The sequence below is a fragment of the Notolabrus celidotus genome, chromosome 4 (genome assembly GCF_009762535.1).
Source record: "Notolabrus celidotus isolate fNotCel1 chromosome 4, fNotCel1.pri, whole genome shotgun sequence".
Lineage (NCBI taxonomy): Eukaryota > Metazoa > Chordata > Actinopteri > Labriformes > Labridae > Notolabrus > Notolabrus celidotus.
Genome location: NC_048275.1, coordinates 15,798,658 through 15,823,592, shown reverse-complemented (window position 1 = coordinate 15,823,592; position 24,935 = coordinate 15,798,658). Strand labels below are relative to the sequence as shown.

The window sequence follows — 24,935 nt, the reverse complement described above, 5'->3', positions numbered from 1 at the left end:
CACACTGCCACGGCTATGAATAGACCAGAGGAGACGAGCGCGGGCATCTTCTACTCTGTGCAGCATGAGCAGCAACACTACAGGTCAGGAGTGCATCTGGTCATTTAGCCATAATAAACTCTCCTGATGTAGACTTCACTTCACTGCAAGCTGCCGCAGAGGAAGAGATGAAACACAGACCTCTGAGGTGCACAGGTGTCTGCAGAACATTTCTTAAAGTCATAATGTGCAAGAGCATGAGGCAAGTAGAATCACAACCAAACTTATCCAAGTAGACCGCATTGTTGACTACCTTTAATGTCTCTAATATTGAGAAGCAGGACTTCTGATGTGGGGCATACATCAGTCGGGTCTTGTATAATGTTCTGAGGGACTATCCAGCTGTCAGCTCTCAGGAGCTCAGGCAGATCTGGAAGCTCCTGTGAGGAGTTTTAAACCAATTATACCTCTCCCTTTATCAGCCAAAGGCGTCACCCACTATGAATTTTTGCCTTGTATAATTAAAAGTTGTTTCTGCAGAGTGCTGTTAATCGGCTCACCTGACCCCTACTCTGCAGCAGCATCTACAGACATTGAATATTACTTTATAGAGAGAGTCAATGTTGTTGCAGATGTTTTTGTAAGTCACATGAAGGCATCAACGTTAATTTCAGTCAGTTTCATCACCAGCTAAAAACTCCTCACAGTAACTTTAACAAATTAAAATAATATACATTTCAACAATTTTGCACTTTCAGAATGTAATCGTGTAAAGATTTTGGGGATAAGAAGGGTTGGTTGAAGAATGCTTTGTTCACATGATGGGTATCAAATGAAGTAAACTATTGGTATTGGAATCACTTCAAGGGTACATGCAGTGTAACCATATTTTATTCTCATCTGCACCTAGAGTCATTTCAGACATTTAATCAGTTCTGGTCTCAGCTGATGGGATGGCAAAACCTGCCGGCCTAGAGGAACAGCCTGCTCAGCAATTTGAGAGGTACATTACACCGCAAACCAAAATTTGTGGTGTACATGACTTCATCTCCATAAATTAACTTCAGAGATTCAACTCATACGATCAACTCCATCTCCAGATTTAAAAAAAAAACTGTCTACTTTGCTAGTCAGGCTGAAAAGTCAACAACAACTTAGAGGAGAGCTCTCAGCCAGAGAGGAAGTACAGTTATCCTGCCACCCTCAGCACCGGTGCTGCTTACTTGACTGAGGGCTGTTATGTAACTTAACAATGAGGGGATTGACCTGAGAGAGAGAAAAAGGAGAGAAGAGAGGGCCACACTCAAACACATGCAAAGGACAGAAATACACAACTCAAGGGATTTGCTTACTCATAGCATGAAGGGGGCAGACACATTGTGTACACACACACAATGTGCACACACAAACACACAGTACCATTACATTTCATGTTTACTTGTAGTATGACAAGTCTGTGAATGTTACTCAGTCAGGTCTTGACCAACACCTTACATGCTACACAGTCTTCCTTCATAGTTTTGGTGCACTGAGGTTTTGTCTTTGTGTTCATAGATAAAAATGTATTAGAACAAAATATACAATACTACTCTTATTAAGAATAGCATGAGTAATGTCAAAAACATCTGAGTTAGCACAACATGCTTTGGACAAAGGGCCGGTCTGTATGTTTTTGGATATATCTAAGAAAATTTTTCATGGTGTGCAAAAAGGGAAAACACTCAAAGGCTGTCTCATCAACTGTGAAGAAGAATTCTCAACTCAGGAGTGATGACTGAAGCTGCAGAGGCAACCAGGACATTTTCTCAACCACAAACAACAAGCTCCACTAACCACTAATAAAATCATTCATGTCTAAGGAAGGAGTGTGACAAATGTTCATGTCATATTGAAGATTTCTGGGTACTAAAGCCTGGAGAACTTACAAGAAATGCTCACTGTTTTCACAGGGGCAGTTGTTGTGATGTGATTAAGGTCCAAAAGCAACATGTTATTTGTTTTTTATTTTTTGTGCCATTTTATTTCCAATTCAGGACACCATAGTTTTGTCACAGATTATTTCCCTGCTCTTGCTGCTGCTTTGGAGGAAACACACTTTTGAAAGGCACATTTCCCCTAAAAATCTCCCAGACGGCTTAGTTGACAAGTCAAAAGTTATTTGAACTTTAGTGGGAAAAAGGAATTCAAATATAACCGAAGAACCTTGAGTTTGAACTACCACCTAGGAGATAAGCTAGTCAATCAGACTGATGTCAGTGGGTAACAAAAGTCGGCAGAGCGCTATTTTGAAGCTTGAAAAGTTGCCACAGACCTGTGGATGAAAGTAAATTGAAGAAGTTAACAGCACTTGCTAAATAATGGCAACTGACTGCCGGCCAGTCAGCATTGTGGAAGACTCGGGTCTGAGGGACATCCTCAGGTTGGTAAGTTGTGACCAGTCATTTGTGTTACCTTCCTGAGGGACAATAGTTGCACGAATACAGAACTTGTATGAAACAAAGGAAGCAACCAAATTGGAACTCCTGAAAAGTGTATGCTGTTGTATTAACCAGGGATCACTGGACGGAAGTAAATAATCAAAATTGTCTTCATTATTTTAAGCATGCAATGAAAAATGAGATTCATTGGGATTTACTACTAAAAATCAGAGATGAATTGCAATTTAAATAACTGTATTGTTTGACAGCCCTGGTTTTCACACAGTTGTATAACTGAGCTGCAGAAGTGTGACGTGTACAGGAAAGCTTTGATTTCTTTTAAATTCTACAAATAGCTTAACTTCCAAAAATAATGTTTTACAGATTTTCACAAAATTACAGGCATGTGGGCAGATGTGCAGCGCAGATGTCCCCTCACTTTACCTCCACTGTATCTCGAATAGCGACAAAAAACAGAAGTGACATTTCATCCAGATGCTGCAAAATATTCGAGCACATATTGCATTGCATTGTTGCAGGTGTTGCATCATTCACAAAGGTTATGAATTCTCAGTGTTTCTCTCTGACACCCTCGACATCAAGAAATTTAACAAGCAGAGAGAGACAGTTTTACACTTTAGAAACTCATCTGTCTCTCAGCTTTTTGTGTTACATCTCTTTATTTTCTGCTCCTTTTGGGATGAAAAGTGCATGACAAGGCAGACAGCCCAGGAGATCTTGTTTAGGTTTTAATAGCACAGAGGGCGCAGAGGGAAGCGAAAGTGAAACAGAGAAAGAGAGAGGTCTTTTTCTGACTGAGGCCATCTCTCAGAGGAGCCGTCGCACCAGATTAAGAAACCTGTGGGTTTCAGGGTGAAAAGGCACAAATGAAGTAAAGCCTGCTGTGACTTTGTCATAACACGTGTTTGACTGAAATATCTGCAGAGGCGCTTACTACAAGGGGGAGGGTTTATCTTTTAAGAAAAGGCACGCCTCACTCTTTCTTGTTTTAGATCATCAACTGAGTTTCCAGCACTTGACCTCAGTGAACTGGTTTAACTATGTGAACTCCATGACCACCAGCAGAAGCGCGCACACACAGACACACAGACACACAGACACGCACATGCATACACAAAGGAGACTGAGCTATGCAAGTACGGGTTTGTAGTCAAAGACTGGAGCTGAAGAGAAACCCAGTGCCCTTTAGATAAACTGGAAATAACTTTTTTTTTTTCCACTTGTGAAGAGCATAAGAAAATTCCAATTTCCTCCCTCTGGCGCTAATCTAAAAATCTCTCAGTTTGCTTTCTTTCCCATCTTTTACTTTTAAATATCTTCTTTTTGAGTGCAGCCCCGTCTCTACATGTGACAACGCTGCACTTCACACATTATCACTTTGAGGAAATAGTTTGACATTTTGGGAAATACGTTTGTTCAATTTCTTTCTGGGAGTTAGATGAGAAGATTGAAGCAACTCTCACGTCTGTACAGACAGTATGACGATACAACCTGCAACCAGTTAATGAGGCATATTATGCTAAAATAAATAAATAAATAAATAAAATAGCCTGATGGATACTGGATGTTTTTTAAGATTGATACCGAAACTGATTTTGGAAAAATTGCTGATAACTGATACGACAGCCGATAAAGGGAATTTATGAGCTAGTATGTTTAACAGAGTATTTTATGTCACTGAACAATGGTAACCAATTTTAGCAGAACAGAGTTTACACAGCTGTGAAGAACAACTAATGGGGCAGCAGGTAGTGCTGAAGGTGTTTTAAAGCTCCACATTGTGTTGATTTTGGCGCCCCTTGTGGATATAGTGTCACCTTTTATCTCTTGATAATCTTATACTTGTGAAATTAGTATTTTCTGATGAAAAATCTCATCAAGCTTGCTTTTTTACACAGGAATCACTTGCTTGGAATCTTTGTCTGGGAAAAAGTACACAAAATCAGTTTCTGAAGCACACTGTAAATCCACTCATCTGACACCTGCCTACAGTGTATCAAATGATTGCAAAGGAATGTACTTTATGATGTTGACTTTTAAACGTTATCCAAATAAATGCTGCACTGCTACACCAGTGTGGTCATAAACCATAACTTAAAACTTAGGAGAATGGATCAAAATGTTTTGTCCACAGGTCTGTCGATTCACACGCTCCAAAACAGTGCTCTGCTAGCGTTTATGATATGGTTGCCTGCTGCCATCAGTCTGAATAGCTACACCTGTATGTTTAGCTCATGGTAGCTTAAACTCAATGTACTTCAGTGATATTTCTATTCTGTTTGACACAATGTGCATATTACTTTGGACTTGTCCACTGAGCTATCTGGGGGTGTTTTCAAGTGAAATATGTGATTCAAAAGCGTGATATTGTTGTTATTTTCCTTTATGGCAGCAGCGGGAAGCAGGAAGACACTGCGGTGGCTCGACTATTGTGTTCCAAAAGGGACAAAATAGTGTGCAATTAAAAAAAAACAACATTATTTTCAGACATCGATTGATTGCATCACAGATAACCAAGAATGCTGACAGCCCTGCTTTATAAAAATAATTATTCTCTTCAGTTTGCACAAAGACTTCCTCCAAAAGGGTAACAATATCCCAGACAGAAATAACTATTCTTCCGTCATTGAGAGGCATTAGTTTGTTTCAGTTTTAACATAAGTCATTACCAGCTGAAAATTCCCCATGAGTTGGGACACTTTATGCCTGACAAATTGCATTGTTCCACTATTTCCAAATCACTCCAAGTACTTTTGGGGGGTTTCCTGTTTTGTTAAATGTTTTGAAACTGGTGAATGTTAGAAAATGTGTATGCCAATGGGATTTAATTCAAAAAGGCCCATATTAGCGAATCCACCTACCAGCTTGATAAACAAAGCGTTTCATAATTTTTGTGAAATTTATACAAAATCCAAAGTGTGATCACCAAAAAAAGGGAAAAAATTAAGTTAAGGTGCCAGGCCAAGAAATAGTCTGGCACTCAGCTTCCTGTAAAACCACAACTTGTTGTTATTAACACTTTTTTATTTATACAGCTAAAACAAAAAACATACTATGTGTAAAAAATGCAATCTTCAGTGATGTTTAATGGCAGATATTTTTACTTAAGGCAAGCTAAGCTATCAGGCTGCTAGCTCCAGCTATAATTAATGCAGTTAAATGGACACTGGCTGCAGAGAAATCTCATTAATGCAGCATGTCATAAGACAGGGAAACGTTACAGTCAACATTTTGAGGAAGAATTGTGTAGGAGCTACCTAAAGTGACTGCTTAAGAGTCTATGATTTATGTCCTAGAAAGTGCAAGATAGCAGGAAAGGCAGAGGCAGCGAGGGAGAGGTGGTTAAGGTTTCCCTCCTCTCATTAATCGGATAGTTGGGGCTCCAAGGAGCACGTAAAGCTGTCGCTCACATCTCTGATTTACACCTTCCTCCTCCCTGCTAGCCTTTTTCTTCCTCCAATCCTCCCTGTCTAAATACACCAGTTACTGACAATTACATCTCTGCTCTTTCTACCTCTCCATCATCAGCATCACAATCCTGTAATGCTGCCAGTCCATCTGCACCTCTCCGTTTTATTCTTTCACCTACTTTTGCATGTCCCATCAGTCTCTGGCAAACAGCATTCTTTGTTATTTTTCCTGTAAAGTCCATCCCCCTCTTTCTTTCTCCCTCCCTCCCTCCTTCTCTCCTCCTCCTCTCACATTCTCACCATCTTTCTCTCAACTCCAAACAGAATGAGACTGCAGCAGCTCTGGCTGCTGACTTGGGCTAATGCACAATTTTGTAATAATGCCTATTCGTTTAAGTCACCCAGGAAACGCATAATGGTGACATTATCGTGCACAGCAGCCTGTTAGCTTAACCCACAGAGGCTTCTGGCATGGCCTGCATTCCTTCCCTCTGCAGCTCCTTACATCTAATGAACTAAAACAAAGTCTGGCATAAAATTGCCACTTGGATAATTGGCAATTAAGTTTTTTGCGCAACACCACTACACAACACTGGCCATTGGTGACTACTAAAGTCCACATTTAACAAATAGAAAGCTTTGTTAATGTCATCTAATATTAAAGTGGTACTTTTTTCCTTTCATAGACTAAACTGAAACTACTCATCTCACTTCACAGAGCATCCATGCATTTTAAAAGCAACATGTGCACACACACAAACACACAAGCAATCACACGAAATCCTATAGTGCTGCTTACGCTGACAGGTAAAAGGCTGTGTCCAAGATGCTTTTAGTGTGGTTATAAATCGGTCTTTTACACTTTCCTGTTGACATTCAACATGACAAGGATAACCTCAGACCTTCCTTCTCTAAGTGGCAAAGAGCAGCTCCAGAGGCTTAAACGCAGATATACAAATGTAACATGTCAAGGAGAAATACACTTAAGAGAACAGGACCAACTTCATTTCAAGGTTACTCTGAGAGCTAGGGATCAGAATAAACACCTGAGCGATAAGAGCTATTTGTGATCATGAAAGAAACTCTAAGGCACATTATGATTTTCACTGCTAATAAAGATGTAGACTGATGCACAGACATTGCGTTTCAGTAAAACAAGCAAATCTCTGTTTCACACAAATCTGCTTCGTTTTGCTTCATTAGATTGAAGTGTTCTGGTTCATTTTGTGTACAAATATGTTGATCCAAATTTGGTGCAAACTAAAGAGCAAGAGGACTGCCATAAAAGTAATTCTATCTGACCTTGATTGGTTTAAATTTCTTAATGACAGGAGGCATGGGATCATAGAAAAGTAAAAGTCTGACCATAACTAGGTCTATTATGATGTGGATAAATCGGTCATTTATATATATATATATATATATATATATATATATATATATATATGTATATATATATATCCATGTTCCCAAAGCTCATTTGATTGTTCGGAGTTTCAGGCAGTTGGTCAGACGAAATGAGACGAGGAATTCATCCTAGGCACAAGAAAAGTAAAATGGGGGGCGCCAGTTTGGCTTGGCAGTTAACAGAGGGGTTAACTGGTTCAGCTGGCTCAGCTTCAGGCCACAATACTTTGCTGCATGTCATCCCCCCGTTTTCTACTCCCCACTCTAATAGAGGCAAAAATACCTAAAAAAAAGAACTTATAAAAAGAGACAGAGAGAGAAGTTAGCTGGACATATCTTAGCACCTTCAGAACATGACTAAAAGCATGAACAGCTTTTAGTTAAATTATTGAAGGATTTACTTCAATTGAAATTCTAGTTAGTATCTCTCAGCTGCTAAATCCATGTCCTGGTGATGAACTGTCAACTCATAAGCATCTTTAAATGGAATAGGGGTCATCTGATCACGGCCTTTGTTAATTACCGGGTCCGAAATTCAACATTTGTCCGATTATCTGTATCAGCGTTTTATTCTAACAATAACCAATAAAATTAATTGATTAAAAAATGTGCTACTTCGGCTCCACTGCTGGTGTGTCTTCCCTTTTAGTTCCATTTTCACTCAACTATCTGTCTCACCTGATGGCCCACCCATGTTGCAAGTTTTTCATTGCCACTATGAATGCATACCGGTTCCAAATATTGATTATCAGTCCCATAGACTACTAGTAATTGGTATCGGTATTGGCCCTGGAAAACCAATATAAGTCGACCCATAATATGGAACATATTCATTATTGTATTTTGGTAACAACAGTAAGGTATACAAGTAGCTGCTGTTGAGTTGCTAAGATTTCCCAATAGATGATTTAACCAACTCCACAACCACAAGCTCCTTCATGATACCAACTTACATCTTTCCATTTTCCATTGACAGGATGTTTGTTAATATCACAAAGTCCTCCTCAAAACCATTCTGACTTACTTCATTTTACACCCTGTGATCAATGTGAGAATATTTGCCATTTTTGTGCCGTTACATTTTTATCAACTTACAAAAAACCTACTCAAATATTATTTGAATTTTTCTTTTCAGTTGAACTCTGCCAGACATTTAAATTAAAAAATACTCTTGTATTTTATGTAAAGAAATGCTTCATAAATCGGTTAAATTGACAATACAATATCAATATGGAGAGGTGCTTCACTTGGAAACGTACTCACTATGATATTAAGTTGTTAATCATGCAACTGATAAATGGATCCACGTTGATGTGTTGCAACACATCTAAGCTTCTGGTTTGTTAATTTCCACTGTGATCATCTCATCTTTCTAAAGCAGAGGCTCCGCAGTGTGCACAACGACTTCTTCCAAAAGGGTAACAATGTCCGAGACAGAAATAACTGTTTTCTCAACATTATGTGATCTTAATAAAGTCTTCTCAGTCTTCAAGTCTACAGCCTCACCTCGTCTCTCTCAGCTCTTTGGCACCATTCCATCCACCTTTCAATCCCAGCAGCTAACAGTTCATTAACAAGAGGCCAGTGCGAGAAAAAAACACAGACACCACGTCATCTTAGCATGTCTAAACACTTTGGTTCCATTGATTCAAAACATCTAACCTTATGCACTGATTTCTTACCCCTCTCCAGAGTCGACTGTTTAAAACAGTTTAACTGTAACGTGATAGACACCCCAAGGAGAAAGCAAAGATGAGCGACAAAAATGCAATTATATTTTAAGGCGATGGAATAATTATGCATCAGGGAGATGGACCTTTAGAAGAAAAAAAATTAAATTAATGTGTTGGAACAGAGCCAATCTCTTAAAAAGTCCCTCAACCAATGCCTGATGGAGGAATGACGGAGCTGCAGTCCCATTTTCAGAGTAAATTCAGGATTTATGGAGTAATACAGAGCATGAAAGATGAGGAGAGGCTGAGAAAAGATGACTGCTTTAAGATCTAAGGAGGAAAATGAGGGTGCAGAAAGACAAACACAAAGGAGAAGGAGAGATAATCACAAATACTCTCTTTAACATGACATTGTGATAACTGTCAATAGTTAAGAATATTAAAATAATTCTCATTGTGTGGCAGCATTAATGAGAAAATGTAATCCGTGTGATAAATACCTCTAAATCATTTCCACCACGTCCTCCCAGAGTACTTTTAGTCTAATTACATACACATTTTTCTGTGTTGAGGTTAGCGGGTACTGCTGCTAATTGTTGAACTTGATGATCTGTCTTTTCCTCCCAATTAACTACTGAGCACCTGATGCATATGCAACATCTATAAAAGCAATTAAACTGCAAATTAACTGTGGAGAAGAGTTCAAGATGTGAGTGCAAACGTGCATATTTTCAATGAGCTCTGGTTCATGATTTCACATGTGGAGGAGACACTAAAGTGTGATCCTGACTATTAGAGAGCCCCCTGAACCCTCGTTCATCTGAAGCACCTCTTCTTGATCAAACTAATGCAGCATAAAGCCGGATCTTTGTCAGGGGTACTCATTTAAACACAACTCTAGTATGTTTTTACAGCACATAAGGTTTTAAAGTTCAATGGTTTCCAATTTTCATAAAGAATGCCATCGTTTCTTTAGGTTTTCGATTTAACACATATGCCAGAATTCAAAATAAGCATTTTACCCTTGAACGTTTGTCTCACTCAAAGCGTAGCAAATGTTTAATTGAGAAGAAATTCAAATATTGAAAATTCTCTTCATGTGAGGTTGGAGTCTCAGGATACACATTTCCATTTTTGTTTTCATGCCTCCGTTTGGTTTACAGCCCTTAACATAACAATGTTGTTCAGTCTGAAACTACCTCATTCAAAGTCTTTGTTTTGACATGTGTTGAATAGATTCAAATATGTGACGTTGTCATTGCTGCTGTTTAGTTTCAGAACTGATAAAGTTGGTATCTTTACATGATTATCTGTTTGGTCTGAGAACTAAACATGTTACTGTTTTTATTTATTTAACTATTTCTTTATTAAAGCTCCCATGAGGAACTTCAAGGTTGTGCTGATATTGGCAACCTCTGTGGATAAAGCTGGACGGTTAATCTCTTTGCTAATTTTGTCCTGAATATGTGTTAATAGTGTTTTCTGTCAAAAAGAAAAGAAAATCCTGTTTGCCTTTCACTTTATCAACTGCAGCTCGTAATGACAATTTAGTGTGAAATCTTTTAAGAAAAGGACTGTCACACCAGTCAATACATTCACATTCACCATTAAATTTGGCTATGGTCGGTGCGCTGGTGGCCTAGAGGTCTAAAGCGTCCCATGGATGGAGGCTTTAGTCCTCATCGCAAAAGGTAGCTGGTTTGACTCCCGGCTGGTCAACCATTCACTGCATGTCTTCCCCCACTCTCTACTCCCCACATTTCCTGTCTCTCTTCAGTTGTCCTATCCAATAAAGGCGAACAAGGCCCCAAAATATATCTTAAAAATATTAAAAAATGTGGCTATGGTTATAGCTCTATTAGGCAATTGAACCACACTTCTGTCCTCATCCCAATATACTAGCATCAGCGAGGATCTATTCATTGCCCAAAGTATGTCTGCCTCCACCATTGTAGATGGTGACATACCATCTTTCAACTAATCATGATTGGACTTTCTCCCTGTTGACCCATTACATCACAAACGAAAAGAATCGACAAACAAGTTAGGAAGAGGCTAACTGGTTGTATGTCACACAGTGAAAACATGAAAACATTAGAGCTCATTACCCTCCATACGTATGATACGATAGCTTCGTCTTGTCTACTTTCCTTTCTTCTTCTGTTTAGGTTGCTACCCAGCTTCCAACTGCACATTTAGCATGCGTAGAACACCTTGCCCAGTTTGGGTCTTATTTAGGTCTGATCTAGATTTGTTGGTCCGACTGAGAAATTTGACTTAGGGTGTTTACATGTGTTTTATAAGTCAAGTTTTGCTTTGACCAACACAATAAACCAACTTTTGAAATGTCATATAAACATACTGACTGTCTTTGAGTCACCTCATCTGGCAGCTACCCCACGACAGAAGTGACATACATATAAAATAAGTGTAAAGAAATTATCTCTCTCCTCCCTGATGGTTTCCTTTGCTCCTGAAGGTCACACAGGGGCCTCAGTATTAATTTCAGTCATTGTCATTATCAGCTAAAAACTCCTTACCCTAGCTTTAAACACACAAGAGTTCAATGAGCTGCAGTGTTTGAGTAGCTCAAGCTGTCAAACATCTACTTTGCTACCAGTCAACTGATCACTGGTCAGTTTTTTGCTCCTTCAGAAGATCATAAATGCAGTGAGTGGGAAAAAAACAGTGGGATATGTTGATTACACTTTTGATTCTAATGATTGAAATCATCACTTCCCAGTGAATAAAAGTAAAAAAAAAACCTCTTAGCTCATTAAGCTGCGAGTAAACATCTTGAAGTATCCTAAGTCTAGGTGCTTCAGTGGTCATGATTCTCTGATTGCAAGAGGTCAACTGAAACAGGTACAGCAGTAATCCGCCTAACACTACACCTGTCAGGTTTTATTACAACAGACTACATACAGTCTGAGGTGCGTAGAATGAAAGTTAGTGAAGTAAACGAGGTTAAGAAAAGGCCAAGCCTACCCCGGAGGCCCACTCCCCTGGAGCTGAACGCCACTGACCTAGATTAATATCAACCAACCGCAGCAACGGCACGACTATTAAATACACCCTGGTTTCCTGTATCCTGCCTCTCTGTCTGTGTGTGAAATGATTCCATCTGTCAGTCTCAGCTGGGCTGTGAGAACACCGCTGAACGCTGCTGCCCACACACACACACTCACATGTATGCAGACAGACACCAAAAAACACAGACGTGGCGGCTGAGAACTGGGGCCAAGGTGGGTGTCTGGCTACATCGAACCTCTAGGGAGGATCTGAAAGAGTCTGCCCAGCATGAAAGGCTCAAAGATGGGGAGCTAGACAGGAGGTAGAGACTGTGGCCATGATGGTGCACAGCAAAGCATTGTATACAAAGCAGCATTCATTTACCAGGCTTTGAAAACGAGCAAGGAAAACTAACTTCCCTGAACACTTTGCTACTGCACAACACGAAAAGACCTTAGTTCAATGACAGCAAGTTCTGCCTCTTACTCCAACACCAAACTTGTAGGAGTCTCTTTCAACCTCCTCATTGAGGCCTATAATACAACCAATTTACCATTGTGTGAAGATGCGTGTGTTTTTTTTTGTCTTTGTGCAGGTATGTGTGTGTTTTCCTGCTTTTAAGCGTATACACGTCTCTACAGCAGGTTGTATTATACCTGCACGCCTCCCTGACCAAGGACAGCGGCTAGCATTCAAAAGATACCAAACAGGAGAAACAGAGACAGCCTGCAAAAAAGAGGAGCCAGCACATCCTTCAGCCACCTGTGAGCGAGAACCCAGAGATGAAACTGAGGGAGAAAATAAAAAAAAGGAGACAAGATAAGGGCACAGACAGATTAGGAGGCACAACTGATATTCAGAGGAAAATAAGGGAAGGAGAGCTTAGCGGCAGAAAAAAAGGGAGAGAAAAGACAGGTCAGGGATGAGGTTTAACCATGGGAGAAAAGACATGGACAAGTAGGTGAAAAATGGAACAAAAAAACCCTCCTTTGAGTTAGTGAAAATATTCAGCAGTTCAAACTTCCCTTGAGGCTGAAAAGACCAGAGAGCATATAACCTCTGCTCAAGTTTATCATCATCATTTCAGCTTTCTGTGTACGGCAAAATGAAAGCGCTTTTCTTGTAGCACATTCTAGACAAGATTTAAACAAAGAAGCCCCACATAAAGAGGGCAAACGGTGTAAAAAGCTTATGAAAGTGTGGAATAAAGTGACTGGTGCATGGAATTCATACATTTCCCTCGGTGCATCGTTTTAAAGATCGTTCCAGCAGTGCTGAATTGACTGCATGTCTGACCGAGATAATAGGACTTCTCCCTTTCCTCATTTTCAAAGTTGGCAGTGCGGCTTTTTCATAAAAGAGTGAGTTCAGAATGGCTGTAGGTAAAACACAGAGCTCATGCATCAGCAAAACCCCTGACAAGGCACTACCACTGAACTGTAGCTCTGTTATCGTGCTTATGCTCTGCCCTATCTCCTGATGGCACAAAACTTCATTATGGAAAAATGTTCACTCCCCGTTTAAGGATGTTGGAAGCAATAAATAAAGCCCAGCATGCACTTTTAGTGTGCAACAAACAGCCTGTTTAGTATATGTTATACATTTATTAAAATGAGTTGTGTCTTTGCTGTTAGTATGTGCAGTAAAAGAATAAAAAGATGTTGAATAATTGCACCATGTAAAATCATTTATACATATTTCTCTTGCCAAAGCTGTCTGAAAACCCCTGAGACGCCAGTTTCTAACCTCACACAGAGTCCCAAGGGGAGTATTCACAGAGGACTGAGTGGGAGGGACTGAGAGTCTGTGGCTTCTCTCTGGCTCAGTGAAACATTAACCCACAGTAAATCCTTTTTGTTCAGGATCAGGAATCAAACATCTCCATACGGCTGAAAATCAAACACGTCTTTGTGCGAACAACATGACGAGGTAAAAAAGCCAACCATCCCACTGAGCTTCTCAGCAGCCGAGAATCAAAGAAATAGCCTCGGGCTCCCAAAACATTGGTAATATCCATATTCATAATGGAGATAGCTGAGGTGATAAAGACTCCATCGCTCAGCTCCGACACTCACTGTGTCAACACTTCCATAACTGCTAGCAATGAGTCTGTAATACGCCACTTTTCACCACACATGAGTGATGAGAAGCAGGATGACAGCTCACCCCGTTTAGCTCTCTGTACAGCAACAAGTACATAACTGCCTTTGTGTAACAAGCAGGAGCCAGTGTGTATGCAGAAACCATGTCAATGTCCACTGCTCATTCAAATCAATGGGAAGTGCAGCCTCTCACTTAACAGTGTGGTTTAGGAGTCAAATGGTTTCATGGACATCTGCCAGGTTTCCCTGTTTTGGACTCCTGCCAGTATTTATGCAAGCAAAGAGGCTGTTAGCTGCATGAAAGCTGTGTATGTAGGCAGTTTAAACCTGGACTCCAAGGATAGACCTAAGGCGTAAAAAATTCAAGGTTAGGGTTTCCTATTGTTAAACACTGGAATGCAAATTAAAAATAGCTGGTTATACTGACAGGGCAAACATTTAGAGCAAAGGTGTCTTATAGCCTCGTACTAAAGCTTATTTGCCCCATTATTCTACCTTCTGTGTTTAAACTGAATTGATTTAAATACAACTCCTTATTTAAAGAGATGGTATTGTGCTTTTTCATTTTTTGAAAACGAATATTAAGTTGATATGTTTAATGTCAATACTAAACGTGGGCAAAGTTTCAAATTGTGAGGTAAAGGTGTCTTGGAGTAATCCCCAGATGAGACTGAAAGGCTGCTCTGAACAGTCACAGGAGAATTCAACGAGAGCAACATGAGATTTGCTCAATTTGTGACATCACCAGTTGGTCCAAAAGGCCTAGTTTGTCATTTAAGTTATATGTTTGGGCTTTTTGCCTTTATTTGATAGGACAGCTGAAGAGAGACAGGAAATGTGGAGAGTAGAGAATTGAGGAAAACATGCAGGAAATGGTCCACCGGTCGGGAGTCGAACCGGCGACCTCTGCGACGAGGACTATAGCCTCCCTTAGACCGCTAGGCCACCAGCGCCCCATCATTTGTCATTTTTAAAAGAGAGACGTGACTTTGACTGACAAGCCTTGCCTTGACACAAATTAATATCTTATCTGAACAGACTTTGGGCAAAGAGGACTTGCGGAAATCAGGCATGGAGGGGAGTCATTGTTAAGCCGTCATGGATGCCACTCCCAAAAAAAAAAAAGCAGTTCTGCTGTTCCCTCTGATTTCTGTGCAGATCCACAAAGAATCATATTCAGTTCTAGACTTTGGTAAATTCTTATTTCTGTTCCCCGCCCTCTCGTTATGCAGTTCAAGTAAAGTAAAACAAAACATGATGTACTGTATTCTGTATGATTTCTCTGAGGGTAAACATGTCTTGGATTGGATGTTGGGAGGGAAACGGGTCGCAGTGACAACTATTTTTTTTTCGATATGCATATACAGAGAAGAACAAAGCCAAGTGAGACTTTTGTTCTTTGTATAGATTCTTTGTGATTTTTTTTCTTTTCATTCCATGTGTGTGCCATGTTTTCAGATTACACCAGCTCATATTGAATGGTTTTCAAAGAATCAATGCAATAATCTATAGTGATGAAATAAATGCTGCATGCCCATATGTGCACATTTTAGTCCACTAGACAATTAAATGTCGTCACCCTCACAAGTCGGTTAAATTAATTATTAATGTTTTATTATAGAAGGCCCAAAATGCTGGCTATATATTGTTTCTCAGTCATAGCACAGCCACCTGCAACTTGCTCGGGCTGTAGCTCCAGTTTATGGCTTCTGCCACAATGTTATGATGATCTACTACCTGGATGTAAACAAGCACAGATAACATTATGGCAAATAGCTCAGAGCTCTGTGCGGTTTGGCTGTATTTTGATCTAAAAAAGGAGATTTGTAAGTATTGGAGTATTGTGTAACCAGCACAGGCATGTAGGCATTAACCCGCAAGGCTGGACGGTGCTAGTTCTGCTAATGTTAGCCACACTCTGCAAACCAAATTGACATTGTAAACCTGCAGACTCTGTGATCCTGTGTTTCGTCATGTAAGATATTTTGTGCTCAATTTTCACTGTTTTATGAGTGTTTTAGCCTTTTGAGATTTACATTCCTGTTTATGACTTGAAAATTTGTAGTTTTACAACCATTTCTAATCCCTACCGATAGCAACTGTTCAGGCATTAATCAACTAGTATATAAGATTAATCAAAGCTACTTTGCAACCAATCCTCTGCTTTAAGTGTAAAGATGAACCAACGCAGACCATGACAGGGCGTCTTTCGAGCCAGTGTTTGGTTTGTCTGTTCTTAGCAACTATTCAAATATAGCAACAAGACAGACTTCGTGGAAGAGGACCTGGCCTCACTGTTACTATAAAGGGCTCGACTCATTCAAAGCTATGAAAACACAACAGTTATCATTTTCACATTATTTTACATGAGTGGAAACAAATATTTGAATATTCTTTTCAATATTTGCAACTAGGTCACCAAAACTTACACACTGGTACTTTAATGGTCTAAAGTTCAAATCAAGCAACTTGACAGCAGTTAAACTTGAAATCAACCAGGACTTTGCAAGAGCTAAATACTTTCAGTGGCTCTCCTCTATAAACAAATACTCTATAGCTATTGATCAAGGGCTACAATGGCATGAAAGAACAATCATAGTGAAACCTTTAAACAGAGCTTATCACTTCTTTAGTTTCAGTAAAAAATGGTATAAAAGGCTCAAATACATTTTGAAGAGAAACCAAGGGAACAAGCAGAACTCTGAGACCAAATACTTCACAAGCGGGTCAAAGTCCAGGGAGCTCCAGGGCACTTGTGGCTGGCTGCTACTGACAAAACAGCTCATAATACACCAAGGACCCGATGCCACACCACAGGGCTGCCCAGCCAGAACCCCAGGGGCCCAGTCTAAGCCCAGCAGCCCTACTTTGCCAAACAGCATCAGAAAGCTTGTAAAACATGCTGTTAAACTTTATCTGCATCATAACCATTGTGATGAAGCGCTGCAGATGTCAGAATTTCACAAAAACAGATTTCCCTGAGGGTATTGTTTTTGGGGGATAAAAAAAGGCCTATTCTTTCTGCACATGTTGAGATCATCTCCAAGCTGCCATAAAAAAGAAAGCGATCATTTATTTAGAAAAAAAACCTCAGACTCCACATAATCAGCTAATAAAATGAGCTGATGCACCTTCCAGAGCTATTAGAAGTAGCACTCAGACAGCGTGCCTGCATACTGAAAGTGTACATACTGCACTGCTCCAGACTGAAACATCCTATTAGCCTGCACATTCACAGAGCCATTAGCATTTAAATATGCAGGAGCTGTGCTCCTTTCAAAATGCCATTTTTACTCTGCTGCAAGGAGAGTTCTTCAGTTGTCATAAACAACTTTTTTTTTATTCAAGGACCTTTTCAAATGTCAGGGCCAATCAAACACAACACGACAGGTCTCTGGGTGGGAAAAAAAACAGCTCAGAGGGCAGAGAAGAAGAGCGGACTTATCATGCATATTCATGTGGTTGGAAGGTTCAATGACTGCCGTCTCGGAGAATTGTGAGTGGAGGCAAAACAGTTTGTGTGCTAAGAGACAGCTGAAAAAAAGAAGGTAAGCTTTTAACTCTTTTCGTCCCTCCCTCACCATTTCCAAATGTCAATGTCACAGACCAACAATGGGCAAAGCTGTGTGTGCCCACAAGTTACTCCCAAAACACCAACTCCCACTTTTCATTTTCACCCTCTTTCTCCCCGTCAGCAAATTTGGACAGAAAAGTTTTCTCTGCGAAGTGGTGCTCAGCAGAATGGCAAACAAACAGCCATCTCTCTGCTGGCCAGGGCACACTTCAGCATTTTAGACATCTCTTTCACTTTACAGCTTGCCTCACATCAGCAGGATGGATCCTCCTGACACAAGTCTATGTCAGCTGGACTGGAAAAGGGGGCTCTGCCGAGACACAATGGAACCCTTCCTCCTCCTCCTCCTTCTCCTTTTGCCTCCTCCCTCCTGAGACGCTGAGACAGGAGAGAGTGAACAGGAAGGAAGGAACAAAAAAAAAAAGGAAATAAAAAACAATACATATGCCTGTATTTTCAGTGTGTGTGTAATCCCTCCTCAGGAAACTTCACCAGCTCGGACAGAAAAAAGCTGAACGCCCCACTGGTATCTCCATCTCTATCTGTCTCTCTCCTTTTTCTCCTACACTTCCTGCCTTTCTTCATTAGCCCGTCTCTTCTCTCTGGCTACGGCAAAGCACAATCATCCAGGGGGGGACATCATTAGCTGTCAGCATTAACAACCAGTGTAGCAGCTCCTGTAACAGCAACACCAACAGCAGCAACAGCAGCAGAGTCGATTTCATAACAATGCTCACAGAAAGCCTCTTCTCGGCCCCAGCGAGAGGAACAGGCAGTCAGGACAGCCTGCTGCGTGCAGATGGTGCTTTGTCTCTGCTAGTTCCTGCAAAAAGTGACACGCAGACACAAGCGTGAGCACACATGATGTTCATGCACACACAGAGTTGGAAGACGGAGCTGCTATTCATTCCTTAATCCTCTGAGGTTTGCATGAAAGTTAACGGCAGCTCTGGCTATGCCAAACGAAAGAGGGGAGGTGAGTGGGAGAAGATCAAGTCTTTTTTTTTTATCCACTCTGGCACACACACACACAGGCACACACACAGGCACGCACACACACGCACACGCACACACACGCACGCACGCACACTTTCCCATGTTTGAAAGATAGTGTTTTACATCCCTTTTAGATCTCCAAACTACCCACCTTCATCCTACCCCCTCCTCACTCACACATCTATCTCTGGCATCAGGTTCATGCATGCAGTTGAGAGCAATTTGGATGAAAATGGCCGGTCATTAAGGAAGAGCAGGGACTCCAAGTGTGATGGTTTACACCAGGTGGGAGGCTATTAGACAGGCAACTCCCCTGGTCATAAATACAGGGTACAGTAAACATCCTCTACTGGACCCCCACTGCTGCCCCTGCAACCATATAATGAGTTAATAATTTAGAGAAATGCTCATTAAAGTGTCCACAACATACTGTACACACAGTCACTGTACTCTAAGCTACAGTCATTTAGCCCTATGATTGGCTTTGTTTACAGCAAACTTGCACAGGTGTACTAATTACAGTAACAACAGCTCTGATCTAGTTCAAGTGACCCAGTAAGACCCTGCTTACACTTTGGTTTAAACTTTGTTTCAGGTGATTTGGACCCAAGTGAAGCACTTTGACACACTGCTGTTAGCACATGTTCTTATAATGTCTCTGTAAGGTGTCCAGCTGTCTTTGATCACTCTTTTTACAACAAGCATATTCGCCAGAAGGCTTCCTCTCTTAGCAAACTGATGCTTTTATCATGACTCATCCTTTTATTTTATCATCCAGATTGCAAGTCTACTTATTCATCAGTACTAATTTTAGAGTATTCATTATTATGTACAATGTATTTATTGCTGTGTTTTTTTTTTTATTGACGTGCTTTTTGAAATCAATCGTCCTGATTGTATGAATGTAGTTGTTTTATTGACTGATTGATTTTGTTCTTTTAGTTACTGCCTACATCACTTCTCCTCGAGGCTCAAATGACTCCATGCAGTTATACATCAGCCTGTGAATGTCGCTGTGTCTAGTTAACAAAACAAATGAAGAGTTCATTTGCAAAAACAGTTAACTCACTTTTACTATTACTATTACTATAATTACTAGCTTTTGGTGTTATCAATCAACTGAGGTTGGGTGGCTTCGACTAAGTCAAAATGACTTTACTAATCAGAGGTATCTTTAAAATGTAACTTTATCAGGAATATATATTAATAAAAAGAAATGTTTTTTGAAAAATTATAATAATAGTTATGTTTTGCAAATGAACTCTTAAAATATTTGAAGGATTTGTAGATATACTGTATATTTATATGAAATTGTTGAGAGTGATCTTTTAAAAAGCATTAGTGTACTGTCATTAAAACACATTACTTCTTAATTGATGATGTCATTCTCAGTGATGCCTCCGGATACATTAGTTTTGACACCCCAGAGGGCAGGTGGTCACAATAAAAGCACTTGCAAGAGTATTTTTGTTGAATGATAATCAACTATTTGAATAATTTTCTTGTTTTAAAACAGAAAAGGTATCCTGCTCTAATCTTTTATATTTGTATCATCATATGGTTATAATTTCTGAGCTGACAGACCAAGACAATAAGGAGATGTCACTGCATGATAGAGGATATTTGATCAAGATTTTTGACTACTTAGTGCCCTAAAAAATATCATTTTTATCTAATAATCCAAAAAATATTGGACACGTTTTTAAAATAATCCCTGCTCATAACATTTCTTGACATTTCTTTTATTTCTATTAATTTTAGCTCAATGAGAAAAGTCTTTGGAGTTTGCAAAACCCTGAAGAATTATTGTCAAAATTTGATACTTCATTTTCTCCTCAAGCCTTAAAGAATACCCACAGCACTTTGTTTAATTCACATGTAAAAAGATAGACAAATGATTATCATGGGAAAGGCTGTGGTGCTCGTTGCTGCAATCGCTGGTTGTGCTCCCGGCCTCGAACCTCGCTGTGTGTCTTCCCCCCCACTCTCTGCTCCCCACATTTCCTGTCTCTCAGGCTGTCTTATCAGTGAAGGCAAAACTGTCCCCCAAAAACCACAACTTTAAAGCTAACACTACAGTAAAAAAAATTACCATGTTTATCACTTTGGATTCACTGGTTAAGATTTGGCGACTAAGTGTGGATATGATTCTTCACTTTTTATGTTTGATATGCTCGATTAAAAACCTTGGACTATAATTTGCTTGTTTTCTGGTCAGCATGCCAGCTGAACTTCTTAAATACATAATTTGGGATTGGCAGAGCTTACAAACAAGCTTGTCGGATGCCAATGTGGCAAGCTACATAGGGGCTGTGAGGGTTTGAAAAATGACTTCTGCAACACTTAAGAAAACACAACTTAGGAAGTATGTTTTTCTCCAAGCATACTGGTAAATTATGTCAAGGGAGAAACCGAGAGCTTCAGAGTGTCCTGCATCTCTCAAAGCAAAACTACCTTATCAGCGAGGAGAATCAGACACCTGCTGCTGTACTGCTGCCGTCCACATCCGCTCTCCCAAAACTATCCTTCACAACCACAAACAAAAACAACAGACTCAGACGCAACAAAGCAAGTCTAAACAAAAAGAGAGCAGGTGCAGGATATTTTTACAGTGTTTCCAATCTCACCAAACACACAGCAGATATTTAAAATGCCTGTTTATTTAGATACAACTATTATCAAACAGTATTACATATAGAACAACAGTCGCTGAAAGAGGCATTGAAGTACAAGAGTCCCCTCATAAATTGAAACGCTCTGAAGCACACAGTTCCCCATTTACAAACCGCAATGCAACTTCACAGAACAATCTTTGTTTCCAGCATCAAAGCTTTAATACAATCTAAGAACTAAGCCCTTTGAAACAAAGGACACTTCTTTAACTCAACTATTAAATCCAAAAACTCAACATGCCTTTTGGCTAAAATGATGAAAACTGCAGATGTAAGAATTTCAAAGTGAAAGATGATATGCAGGCACGTCAAAGACCTGTGGTGTAAATCCGTAATCCTCCTTGCTGTGTCATTTCACAAGGCAGTATGTCTAAGTGACATCAGGCTGTGCGTTTTTCGGCCTCTCTGCAGATGGCACGGTGTAATTTCACACCCATTACCTCCTCTCCACAATGCATAGCACAATCACATGACAGTAAAATCCTCTCAAACCTACTCCTATGGGAGCTCTTAGAAGATGTTAGCGTCCCGGCCATTATGGGAATTCTCAGAAGAGTTCACAAGAGCTATTTCAGCAGCGTCCAAATTACTGTGTTAAATGGAGTATTAGGCTCTGAGAATATGATTAACCAATTGTAATTACTTTGCTTCTGTGACTTCAAAACAGGCAGGCAATGCACTGTTCAGATTTGTTCACTTGTTTTGTGTCTTGTAAATCGTGTTAACAAAAAGAATACGTGGTTAAAAACGACAAAGTGGTCTGTCAGAATAAGCTGAGCACAGAGAACCATGGTGAGAAACAGCACCTGTGCTTTCAAAACCCATCATCTCTCCCTGCATCGGTGAACTCACTCCCCCTGCTCACTTCTTGCAACTATCCAGCGTATCATAACACAGCAGAAACACACAAATGAGTCCCTACACAAGCTTGTTGCACAGCAGATCAGCCATGTACAACAGTGCCTTCTACAAGTACAAATCATGTTCGCAATCACAGCACACCGACTCCAGCAGTCACCAGGGAATATCTGTTGAGGCAAATGAGACTCCTGATTTCCAATACAAACACATGCATCAACACTGATAGCCTTCACCATCACGCACAAGCCGTACTGTACCATTTCATAAATATTAAAGCATTTGGTTTTTGCTTCTTCTTGACATTTTCCTTCTCAGTGATAAATCAAAAGGCCTGATAGGAGCTGCCATGTACAATGTGTTACTGCCTGTGATGCGTTTGCCTTTAGAGGCCTGCTTTCATATCTGAACACATGCAGGCAACAAAGACACGAGGAGAAGTTCAACCCCCCGGGGGAGTTGATGGTGTGAGATGAGAGAGGAGGAAGAAGCAAACAAGGAGGGCGGTGGTGCAGGTGGGAAAAAGGAAACCTGAGTAAGAAATGGAAAAACTAAAAAGTAATCCATTAGTTGTGACATCAGGTATATTATGGGGGCTCAAAGCAGACCCCTCGAGATGATCAGATATCCCAATAAAACCTGGTGTTTCAGGGTGCGGGCCACGGCCTCCATATCCTTTCACAAAAGCCTTTTCTCTGCGGGCAAGCTCCACTCTAAGTTCCCCTGCTTGTTGTGACAATGCCCAAGGGGGGAGAGCAGATGTCCGTTGCCAGCAGCACATCTGCATACAGCCTCAATCCCCACCCCTTCACTGGCCAGACAATGGAGCCGCCCTCCTCCTCCTCCTCCTCCTCCTCCACTTGAAGCTTTCCTCAAAATGCAGTAAAAAAAAAAAAAGAAAAGAAGAAGAGGGAGAGAGTTGCCTTTCTGAGAAGCAATTCCCCTTCTGCCTGTCAAAACTGTGAAAGGGAAGGATTATCCCCCTGTCTAAAAATGTGCAGGTGCGAATATGGAAGCCTGATTGGATCACTAATTAAGCTCTCGTTAATTAGTAGGCTACAGATGACAAGTGGAGTTCAGACTGGATTGTTTGGTTGCACACAGTAAAAAAGAAAGAAATGTGAGAACTGCACAGAAAAGCATGTGCACCAAACTTTTCATCAAACTATTTGAGCACATAGCTATAAACATGCTGTATGATTTCAGATATGTTTTCTCAGAATAAGCCTGTCAATTTACAGAAAAATAATCACAATTGTTTGTAACTGAAGTTTAAACATGTTCATCACTACCTTATGAGTAACTTCATAAAATCTGATCTCACATCACTGAGGGGTGAAGTGGAGTATCGGCTAATGTCTACTCCCACCCTTCTTGTCCCTCCTTGCTGATGGCGCAGGGACACATGGACAGCGACTCGAGAACAGCTTTCAAAACTACACCCCGGTGGAGCACACACACTCAAACATTTTTTGCACCCTTTTGCAATAATCTTGAATCCTACCTCGACTGGATCTTTACTGAGAGTTCACACGTCGGCTTTAGGGGCTCCAGAAATAGCATCGCAGGCTACGCATTTCAAATTCGCTTGTTATCTCGGATTTAGATAATGATCCACCTTTAGATGACATACAAACTTAATCCTGAACGCAACGGGACAATCTCCGGTGCTGGGAAACGGTGCCGGGTGTCGGTTTGTACGGGGGGAAGTAGCCGCAGCTCTCGGTGTGTCTGGTTATCCTGCTGTTTACTTATACGCTTCATAAACACTCCTATTCTTTTCCTCCTGCCAGAATTGAGAGGTGTGTATCAGTTTGCTTTTCCTTTTTTTCTCTCGCTTTTTGAGTGAGGCGGAGCCTTTGCCCACTTCTCCCTCACACACACACACACACACACACACACACGGGCACACACACACGAACGCACGCACTCGCGAGCCCCCGCGCGCACATTGAACAGAGGAAGACACACTTTGATAGAGATGGAAGGAATTTTCGAGAAAAGCAATTTGTGATCTTGATGTCTTTCGTTTTAGTCTCTGGTTGTTTCTCCGCTATTTGTAAACGACCAGTCTAATGACAATGCATTTTTCAGATTATTTTTTTTCCAGCAATAAACTGTTTGTTTGTAGGCTTTAGACAAAACATGTACAGTTATTCTCAATTTGTGGTTTTAAGGATCAACTATAGGTGACATAAATCCTGTAACTAACTTCTTCATGGAGATTTACTTCCTAAGTTGCATAATTGTCTGGTGAACACTACACTATTAAAAAAATAAATTTCTTTCTGGAAAAAACTTGTGATTTTTTTTTGTGTGATCTGGGGCCTTAAAGGCCCTGTGAGGAGTTTTGAACTGGCTGAGAAACAGACTGAAAATGATACTGATGCCTCTTTATGACCTTCAATAGCAAACAAGACCATCAGCAACAACACTAACACCTTCTCTGTTGTCATTTTGAGTGCCTGAAACCGCCAGACCAGATGATGGACATCTCGCTTCAGAAACAGCCTTAATTTGACTGTTTTCATGGAAAATAATAACATTCCTTGATAAAGTTGACTGTTAAGAGACAACAGGATGAGTTTTTTGTTGAAAACACTAATTTTCCATGTATAGGACAAGAGATAAGAGGTATCACTTTGTCCACAAGGGGGCACCAGAATCGATAGCAGCTTTAATTACGTCCCAAAATAATTTTAAAAATATTGCTTTCAGAATGTTCTCTCTTTGATATCATGTAACATTGTGGGAACCTTTCATAAAAAACATTCTGTAATGTATTGCCTATATTACATTCTTGAATGTTGCTAT

General features: G+C 40.3%; 1 long non-coding RNA gene across 1 annotated transcript in view; it reads right to left on the bottom strand.

Annotated features, from left to right (window-relative positions):
• The window catches only part of LOC117811497, a 28,779-nt gene extending 4,786 nt beyond the window's left edge, over positions 1-23,993 (bottom strand). Inside the window, exon 1 of the long non-coding RNA XR_004631015.1 lies at positions 23,626-23,993. This is a non-coding gene — a long non-coding RNA (uncharacterized LOC117811497). The remainder of the gene's footprint in view (positions 1-23,625) is intronic.
• Between the last annotated feature and the right edge of the window lie 942 nt (positions 23,994-24,935).